Source organism: Lotus japonicus, chromosome 2 (genome assembly GCF_012489685.1).
Source record: "Lotus japonicus ecotype B-129 chromosome 2, LjGifu_v1.2".
NCBI lineage: Eukaryota > Viridiplantae > Streptophyta > Magnoliopsida > Fabales > Fabaceae > Lotus > Lotus japonicus.
This window is the reverse complement of record NC_080042.1, coordinates 25,286,297-25,292,395: the sequence shown is the minus strand read 5'-3', so window position 1 is coordinate 25,292,395 and position 6,099 is coordinate 25,286,297. Positions and strand designations below refer to the sequence as shown.

Here is a 6,099-nt window from a genome sequence, read left to right as displayed (position 1 = left end):
AGCACTAATGCACCGGATCCCATCAGAACTCCGCAGTTAAGTGTGCTTGGGCGAGAGTAGTACTAGGATGGGTGACTCCTGGGAAGTCCTCGTGTTGCATCCCCTTTTGCCGTTTTTTCGCAATTCCTTATTTTTTTTTTAATTTCTTAGAAGCCTCGGATGAATACGAAGTGAACTACAAAGTTGAAGACAAAAATAAAGTAATTGCACGCTTGTTTGCCGTTTTTTCGCAATTCCTTATTTTTTTTTTTAATTTCTTAGTTTAACGCATATTATGTTTTAACCCCGCATAACTTTACGGATGCGATCATACCAGCACTAATGCACCGGATCCCATCAGAACTCCGCAGTTAAGTGTGCTTGGGCGAGAGTAGTACTAGGATGGGTGACCTCCTGGGAAGTCCTCGTGTTGCATCCCCTTTTGCCGTTTTTTCGCAATTCCTTATTTTTTTTTTTTAATTTCTTAGAAGCCTCGGATGAATACGAAGTGAACTACAAAGTTGAAGACAAAAATAAAGTAATTGCACGCTTGTTTGCCGTTTTTTCGCAATTCCTTATTTTTTTTTTAATTTCTTAGTTTAACGCATATTATGTTTTAACCCGCATAACTTTACGGATGCGATCATACCAGCACTAATGCACCGGATCCCATCAGAACTCCGCAGTTAAGTGTGCTTGGGCGAGAGTAGTACTAGGATGGGTGACCTCCTGGGAAGTCCTCGTGTTGCATCCCCTTTTGCCGTTTTTTTCGCAATTCCTTATTTTTTTTTTTTAATTTCTTAGAAGCCTCGGATGAATACGAAGTGAACTACAAAGTTGAAGACAAAAATAAAGTAATTGCACGCTTGTTTGCCGTTTTTTTCGCAATTCCTTATTTTTTTTTTTAATTTCTTAGTTTAACGCATATTATGTTTTAACCCGCATAACTTTACGGATGCGATCATACCAGCACTAATGCACCGGATCCCATCAGAACTCCGCAGTTAAGTGTGCTTGGGCGAGAGTAGTACTAGGATGGGTGACCTCCTGGGAAGTCCTCGTGTTGCATCCCCTTTTGCCGTTTTTTCGCAATTCCTTATTTTTTTTTTTAATTTCTTAGAAGCCTCGGATGAATACGAAGTGAACTACAAAGTTGAAGACAAAAATAAAGTAATTGCACGCTTGTTTGCCGTTTTTTTCGCAATTCCTTATTTTTTTTTTTAATTTCTTAGTTTAACGCATATTATGTTTTAACCCGCATAACTTTACGGATGCGATCATACCAGCACTAATGCACCGGATCCCATCAGAACTCCGCAGTTAAGTGTGCTTGGGCGAGAGTAGTACTAGGATGGGTGACCTCCTGGGAAGTCCTCGTGTTGCATCCCCTTTTGCCGTTTTTTCGCAATTCCTTATTTTTTTTTTTAATTTCTTAGAAGCCTCGGATGAATACGAAGTGAACTACAAAGTTGAAGACAAAAATAAAGTAATTGCACGCTTGTTTGCCGTTTTTTCGCAATTCCTTATTTTTTTTTTAATTTCTTAGTTTAACGCATATTATGTTTTAACCCGCATAACTTTACGGATGCGATCATACCAGCACTAATGCACCGGATCCCATCAGAACTCCGCAGTTAAGTGTGCTTGGGCGAGAGTAGTACTAGGATGGGTGACCTCCTGGGAAGTCCTCGTGTTGCATCCCCTTTTGCCGTTTTTTCGCAATTCCTTATTTTTTTTTTTTAATTTCTTAGAAGCCTCGGATGAATACGAAGTGAACTACAAAGTTGAAGACAAAAATAAAGTAATTGCACGCTTGTTTGCCGTTTTTTCGCAATTCCTTATTTTTTTTTTAATTTCTTAGTTTAACGCATATTATGTTTTAACCCGCATAACTTTACGGATGCGATCATACCAGCACTAATGCACCGGATCCCATCAGAACTCCGCAGTTAAGTGTGCTTGGGCGAGAGTAGTACTAGGATGGGTGACCTCCTGGGAAGTCCTCGTGTTGCATCCCCTTTTGCCGTTTTTTCGCAATTCCTTATTTTTTTTTTTTAATTTCTTAGAAGCCTCGGATGAATACGAAGTGAACTACAAAGTTGAAGACAAAAATAAAGTAATTGCACGCTTGTTTGCCGTTTTTTCGCAATTCCTTATTTTTTTTTTTAATTTCTTAGTTTAACGCATATTATGTTTTAACCCGCATAACTTTACGGATGCGATCATACCAGCACTAATGCACCGGATCCCATCAGAACTCCGCAGTTAAGTGTGCTTGGGCGAGAGTAGTACTAGGATGGGTGACCTCCTGGGAAGTCCTCGTGTTGCATCCCCTTTTGCCGTTTTTTCGCAATTCCTTATTTTTTTTTTTAATTTCTTAGAAGCCTCGGATGAATACGAAGTGAACTACAAAGTTGAAGACAAAAATAAAGTAATTGCACGCTTGTTTGCCGTTTTTTCGCAATTCCTTATTTTTTTTTTAATTTCTTAGTTTAACGCATATTATGTTTTAACCCGCATAACTTTACGGATGCGATCATACCAGCACTAATGCACCGGATCCCATCAGAACTCCGCAGTTAAGTGTGCTTGGGCGAGAGTAGTACTAGGATGGGTGACCTCCTGGGAAGTCCTCGTGTTGCATCCCCTTTTGCCGTTTTTTCGCAATTCCTTATTTTTTTTTTTAATTTCTTAGAAGCCTCGGATGAATACGAAGTGAACTACAAAGTTGAAGACAAAAATAAAGTAATTGCACGCTTGTTTGCCGTTTTTTCGCAATTCCTTATTTTTTTTTTAATTTCTTAGTTTAACGCATATTATGTTTTAACCCGCATAACTTTACGGATGCGATCATACCAGCACTAATGCACCGGATCCCATCAGAACTCCGCAGTTAAGTGTGCTTGGGCGAGAGTAGTACTAGGATGGGTGACCTCCTGGGAAGTCCTCGTGTTGCATCCCCTTTTGCCGTTTTTTCGCAATTCCTTATTTTTTTTTTAATTTCTTAGAAGCCTCGGATGAATACGAAGTGAACTACAAAGTTGAAGACAAAAATAAAGTAATTGCACGCTTGTTTGCCGTTTTTTCGCAATTCCTTATTTTTTTTTTAATTTCTTAGTTTAACGCATATTATGTTTTAACCCGCATAACTTTACGGATGCGATCATACCAGCACTAATGCACCGGATCCCATCAGAACTCCGCAGTTAAGTGTGCTTGGGCGAGAGTAGTACTAGGATGGGTGACCTCCTGGGAAGTCCTCGTGTTGCATCCCCTTTTGCCGTTTTTTCGCAATTCCTTATTTTTTTTTTTAATTTCTTAGAAGCCTCGGATGAATACGAAGTGAACTACAAAGTTGAAGACAAAAATAAAGTAATTGCACGCTTGTTTGCCGTTTTTTCGCAATTCCTTATTTTTTTTTTAATTTCTTAGTTTAACGCATATTATGTTTTAACCCGCATAACTTTACGGATGCGATCATACCAGCACTAATGCACCGGATCCCATCAGAACTCCGCAGTTAAGTGTGCTTGGGCGAGAGTAGTACTAGGATGGGTGACCTCCTGGGAAGTCCTCGTGTTGCATCCCCTTTTGCCGTTTTTTCGCAATTCCTTATTTTTTTTTTTAATTTCTTAGAAGCCTCGGATGAATACGAAGTGAACTACAAAGTTGAAGACAAAAATAAAGTAATTGCACGCTTGTTTGCCGTTTTTTCGCAATTCCTTATTTTTTTTTTAATTTCTTAGTTTAACGCATATTATGTTTTAACCCGCATAACTTTACGGATGCGATCATACCAGCACTAATGCACCGGATCCCATCAGAACTCCGCAGTTAAGTGTGCTTGGGCGAGAGTAGTACTAGGATGGGTGACCTCCTGGGAAGTCCTCGTGTTGCATCCCCTTTTGCCGTTTTTTTCGCAATTCCTTATTTTTTTTTTTAATTTCTTAGAAGCCTCGGATGAATACGAAGTGAACTACAAAGTTGAAGACAAAAATAAAGTAATTGCACGCTTGTTTGCCGTTTTTTCGCAATTCCTTATTTTTTTTTTAATTTCTTAGTTTAACGCATATTATGTTTTAACCCGCATAACTTTACGGATGCGATCATACCAGCACTAATGCACCGGATCCCATCAGAACTCCGCAGTTAAGTGTGCTTGGGCGAGAGTAGTACTAGGATGGGTGACCTCCTGGGAAGTCCTCGTGTTGCATCCCCTTTTGCCGTTTTTTCGCAATTCCTTATTTTTTTTTTTAATTTCTTAGAAGCCTCGGATGAATACGAAGTGAACTACAAAGTTGAAGACAAAAATAAAGTAATTGCACGCTTGTTTGCCGTTTTTTCGCAATTCCTTATTTTTTTTTTAATTTCTTAGTTTAACGCATATTATGTTTTAACCCGCATAACTTTACGGATGCGATCATACCAGCACTAATGCACCGGATCCCATCAGAACTCCGCAGTTAAGTGTGCTTGGGCGAGAGTAGTACTAGGATGGGTGACCTCCTGGGAAGTCCTCGTGTTGCATCCCCTTTTGCCGTTTTTTCGCAATTCCTTATTTTTTTTTTTAATTTCTTAGAAGCCTCGGATGAATACGAAGTGAACTACAAAGTTGAAGACAAAAATAAAGTAATTGCACGCTTGTTTGCCGTTTTTTCGCAATTCCTTATTTTTTTTTTAATTTCTTAGTTTAACGCATATTATGTTTTAACCCGCATAACTTTACGGATGCGATCATACCAGCACTAATGCACCGGATCCCATCAGAACTCCGCAGTTAAGTGTGCTTGGGCGAGAGTAGTACTAGGATGGGTGACCTCCTGGGAAGTCCTCGTGTTGCATCCCCTTTTGCCGTTTTTTTCGCAATTCCTTATTTTTTTTTTTAATTTCTTAGAAGCCTCGGATGAATACGAAGTGAACTACAAAGTTGAAGACAAAAATAAAGTAATTGCACGCTTGTTTGCCGTTTTTTCGCAATTCCTTATTTTTTTTTTAATTTCTTAGTTTAACGCATATTATGTTTTAACCCGCATAACTTTACGGATGCGATCATACCAGCACTAATGCACCGGATCCCATCAGAACTCCGCAGTTAAGTGTGCTTGGGCGAGAGTAGTACTAGGATGGGTGACCTCCTGGGAAGTCCTCGTGTTGCATCCCCTTTTGCCGTTTTTTCGCAATTCCTTATTTTTTTTTTTAATTTCTTAGAAGCCTCGGATGAATACGAAGTGAACTACAAAGTTGAAGACAAAAATAAAGTAATTGCACGCTTGTTTGCCGTTTTTTCGCAATTCCTTATTTTTTTTTTAATTTCTTAGTTTAACGCATATTATGTTTTAACCCGCATAACTTTACGGATGCGATCATACCAGCACTAATGCACCGGATCCCATCAGAACTCCGCAGTTAAGTGTGCTTGGGCGAGAGTAGTACTAGGATGGGTGACCTCCTGGGAAGTCCTCGTGTTGCATCCCCTTTTGCCGTTTTTTCGCAATTCCTTATTTTTTTTTTTAATTTCTTAGAAGCCTCGGATGAATACGAAGTGAACTACAAAGTTGAAGACAAAAATAAAGTAATTGCACGCTTGTTTGCCGTTTTTTCGCAATTCCTTATTTTTTTTTTAATTTCTTAGTTTAACGCATATTATGTTTTAACCCGCATAACTTTACGGATGCGATCATACCAGCACTAATGCACCGGATCCCATCAGAACTCCGCAGTTAAGTGTGCTTGGGCGAGAGTAGTACTAGGATGGGTGACCTCCTGGGAAGTCCTCGTGTTGCATCCCCTTTTGCCGTTTTTTCGCAATTCCTTATTTTTTTTTTTAATTTCTTAGAAGCCTCGGATGAATACGAAGTGAACTACAAAGTTGAAGACAAAAATAAAGTAATTGCACGCTTGTTTGCCGTTTTTTCGCAATTCCTTATTTTTTTTTTAATTTCTTAGTTTAACGCATATTATGTTTTAACCCGCATAACTTTACGGATGCGATCATACCAGCACTAATGCACCGGATCCCATCAGAACTCCGCAGTTAAGTGTGCTTGGGCGAGAGTAGTACTAGGATGGGTGACCTCCTGGGAAGTCCTCGTGTTGCATCCCCTTTTGCCGTTTTTTCGC

The 6,099-nt window shown here is 39.4% G+C and overlaps 19 non-coding genes and 1 pseudogene across 19 annotated transcripts; all 20 read left to right on the top strand.

Moving 5' to 3' along the window:
• Nucleotides 1-103, top strand: LOC130742215 (5S ribosomal RNA; annotated as a pseudogene).
• Nucleotides 104-299: 196 nt separating this feature from the next.
• Nucleotides 300-418, top strand: LOC130741627 (5S ribosomal RNA). The gene has a single exon (XR_009020514.1). It is a non-coding gene; the product is annotated as a 5S ribosomal RNA (ribosomal RNA).
• A 196-nt stretch (nt 419-614) lies between these two features.
• LOC130741615 (5S ribosomal RNA) lies at nt 615-733 on the top strand. Its single transcript, XR_009020503.1, has one exon. It is a non-coding gene; the product is annotated as a 5S ribosomal RNA (ribosomal RNA).
• Nucleotides 734-932: 199 nt separating this feature from the next.
• LOC130741604 (5S ribosomal RNA) lies at nt 933-1,051 on the top strand. The gene has a single exon (XR_009020492.1). It is a non-coding gene; the product is annotated as a 5S ribosomal RNA (ribosomal RNA).
• A 197-nt stretch (nt 1,052-1,248) lies between these two features.
• Nucleotides 1,249-1,367, top strand: LOC130741591 (5S ribosomal RNA). Its single transcript, XR_009020481.1, has one exon. It is a non-coding gene; the product is annotated as a 5S ribosomal RNA (ribosomal RNA).
• A 195-nt stretch (nt 1,368-1,562) lies between these two features.
• Nucleotides 1,563-1,681, top strand: LOC130741579 (5S ribosomal RNA). The gene has a single exon (XR_009020470.1). It is a non-coding gene; the product is annotated as a 5S ribosomal RNA (ribosomal RNA).
• Nucleotides 1,682-1,877: 196 nt separating this feature from the next.
• On the top strand, nt 1,878-1,996 carry LOC130741568 (5S ribosomal RNA). Its single transcript, XR_009020459.1, has one exon. It is a non-coding gene; the product is annotated as a 5S ribosomal RNA (ribosomal RNA).
• Nucleotides 1,997-2,193: 197 nt separating this feature from the next.
• On the top strand, nt 2,194-2,312 carry LOC130741556 (5S ribosomal RNA). Its single transcript, XR_009020448.1, has one exon. It is a non-coding gene; the product is annotated as a 5S ribosomal RNA (ribosomal RNA).
• A 195-nt stretch (nt 2,313-2,507) lies between these two features.
• On the top strand, nt 2,508-2,626 carry LOC130741544 (5S ribosomal RNA). The gene has a single exon (XR_009020437.1). It is a non-coding gene; the product is annotated as a 5S ribosomal RNA (ribosomal RNA).
• A 195-nt stretch (nt 2,627-2,821) lies between these two features.
• On the top strand, nt 2,822-2,940 carry LOC130741532 (5S ribosomal RNA). The gene has a single exon (XR_009020426.1). It is a non-coding gene; the product is annotated as a 5S ribosomal RNA (ribosomal RNA).
• A 194-nt stretch (nt 2,941-3,134) lies between these two features.
• LOC130741520 (5S ribosomal RNA) lies at nt 3,135-3,253 on the top strand. Its single transcript, XR_009020414.1, has one exon. It is a non-coding gene; the product is annotated as a 5S ribosomal RNA (ribosomal RNA).
• A 195-nt stretch (nt 3,254-3,448) lies between these two features.
• LOC130741508 (5S ribosomal RNA) lies at nt 3,449-3,567 on the top strand. Its single transcript, XR_009020403.1, has one exon. It is a non-coding gene; the product is annotated as a 5S ribosomal RNA (ribosomal RNA).
• Nucleotides 3,568-3,762: 195 nt separating this feature from the next.
• Nucleotides 3,763-3,881, top strand: LOC130741496 (5S ribosomal RNA). The gene has a single exon (XR_009020392.1). It is a non-coding gene; the product is annotated as a 5S ribosomal RNA (ribosomal RNA).
• Nucleotides 3,882-4,077: 196 nt separating this feature from the next.
• Nucleotides 4,078-4,196, top strand: LOC130741485 (5S ribosomal RNA). Its single transcript, XR_009020381.1, has one exon. It is a non-coding gene; the product is annotated as a 5S ribosomal RNA (ribosomal RNA).
• Nucleotides 4,197-4,391: 195 nt separating this feature from the next.
• Nucleotides 4,392-4,510, top strand: LOC130741475 (5S ribosomal RNA). The gene has a single exon (XR_009020372.1). It is a non-coding gene; the product is annotated as a 5S ribosomal RNA (ribosomal RNA).
• A 195-nt stretch (nt 4,511-4,705) lies between these two features.
• Nucleotides 4,706-4,824, top strand: LOC130742269 (5S ribosomal RNA). The gene has a single exon (XR_009021113.1). It is a non-coding gene; the product is annotated as a 5S ribosomal RNA (ribosomal RNA).
• A 196-nt stretch (nt 4,825-5,020) lies between these two features.
• On the top strand, nt 5,021-5,139 carry LOC130742257 (5S ribosomal RNA). Its single transcript, XR_009021102.1, has one exon. It is a non-coding gene; the product is annotated as a 5S ribosomal RNA (ribosomal RNA).
• Nucleotides 5,140-5,334: 195 nt separating this feature from the next.
• Nucleotides 5,335-5,453, top strand: LOC130742246 (5S ribosomal RNA). Its single transcript, XR_009021091.1, has one exon. It is a non-coding gene; the product is annotated as a 5S ribosomal RNA (ribosomal RNA).
• A 195-nt stretch (nt 5,454-5,648) lies between these two features.
• Nucleotides 5,649-5,767, top strand: LOC130742235 (5S ribosomal RNA). Its single transcript, XR_009021080.1, has one exon. It is a non-coding gene; the product is annotated as a 5S ribosomal RNA (ribosomal RNA).
• A 195-nt stretch (nt 5,768-5,962) lies between these two features.
• On the top strand, nt 5,963-6,081 carry LOC130742223 (5S ribosomal RNA). The gene has a single exon (XR_009021069.1). It is a non-coding gene; the product is annotated as a 5S ribosomal RNA (ribosomal RNA).
• The last annotated feature ends 18 nt before the right edge of the window (nt 6,082-6,099 follow it).